Genomic DNA, 1216 nt, shown 5'->3' with positions numbered 1-1216 from the left:
CCTTCGATAGCTCAGCTGGTAGAGCGGAGCACTGTAGGAGAGTTGTGCTGAAATCCTTAGGTCGCTGGTTCGATTCCGGCTCGAAGGAGCAGGCTTTTGTGTTTTGGTAAGAGTGGCGAACAGACATCGTCAGTGTTGGCAGTTGGGAATGTCACATATGTTACTTGTAAACTGTAAACTCCCTGATAAGTGTGCCAACTTCTCAACCACTACAAACTCCTGAATCAAATCAATGTGGTAGAACGTCTCATAGTAATAAACTAAGCAAGAGTTAATTTATTTCTGTATAATGTATACTATTTACTCTTATTGAACTATTAAACTCTCATTACTGAATTTCCCAGAGGAACCCACCCGAGGGATTAATAAAGTTTTATCTAATCTAATCTGAAGTCCACTTTAGATCAGATCTCTTGAAGACAACCTATCATAAAATGTGTTATAGTTGTTGGCATTATAGTTACGGCTCTTATTTAAGTTTTGTATGTGCTGTATGTGTTTTGTTTTGGTCTGACTAAAAACAGACTAAAAAGTCTGACTAAGCAGCAAAATGTTTGCTGTCAAGGACACTTCAGTAGGATATTTGGCTACATCAAAACATACTGACATTCCAAAAGCTATTTTATTTGCACTCTCACTGGTCATGTCCTTTCTCACACGCTCACTATCAGCACCAGTCTCACTGGATCATTTTCCACAATGAGTGCGATCTGCCCACAAATTTCATGACCTCACACCAGATTACTTTACATCCAAATTACATCTTAAAGTTGAAGGGTTGACCGGCTTAACCAGTATTGTGGGGCATTCAGTGTACCGGAGAAAGCATAATGAGTTTTATCTCAACAACAGGCAAAGCAGTCTTCGGGTGTCAGCCGGGATGGACCTGTTGGCTAATTGGGGTTGTCAGGATTTTAAACACAATTAATGAAAATTCCTTCTCCTTTTCCCTGACCTAATTGCAGGTGATAATTATTGTTTGTGGCCAAATTTAAACAAATAATTAACAAATGTATACTGACAAACTGGCTGACTTGATTCTTTGCAAATCCCTGCACCATTGTATTGTTAATTGGGTTGAATGTAAGTGGAGACTCTGACATGTTTTCCACCCCCCAAACAGGTCCTTGCTGCATACAGTCTTAAGCTCTAGAATAAACAGCCTCAACTTTAGGAGGTGTTCTTCTTAAAGCCTCAATATAGAGTTTCACATTAT

The 1216-nt window shown here is 39.2% G+C and overlaps 1 non-coding gene across 1 annotated transcript; it reads left to right on the top strand.

Moving 5' to 3' along the window:
* trnay-gua (transfer RNA tyrosine (anticodon GUA)) lies at positions 1-88 on the top strand. The gene is given in 2 exon segments: positions 1-37; positions 53-88. It is a non-coding gene; the product is annotated as a tRNA-Tyr (tRNA).
* The last annotated feature ends 1128 nt before the right edge of the window (positions 89-1216 follow it).

This window comes from Copadichromis virginalis, linkage group LG18 (assembly GCF_057382275.1).
Source record: "Copadichromis virginalis isolate Kocher_CV1m ecotype Utaka linkage group LG18, C_Virginalis_male_GT1.1, whole genome shotgun sequence".
Taxonomy (NCBI): domain Eukaryota; kingdom Metazoa; phylum Chordata; class Actinopteri; order Cichliformes; family Cichlidae; genus Copadichromis; species Copadichromis virginalis.
The sequence above is the reverse complement of the archived record's forward strand: the minus strand, read 5'-3'. Positions and strand labels throughout refer to the sequence as shown.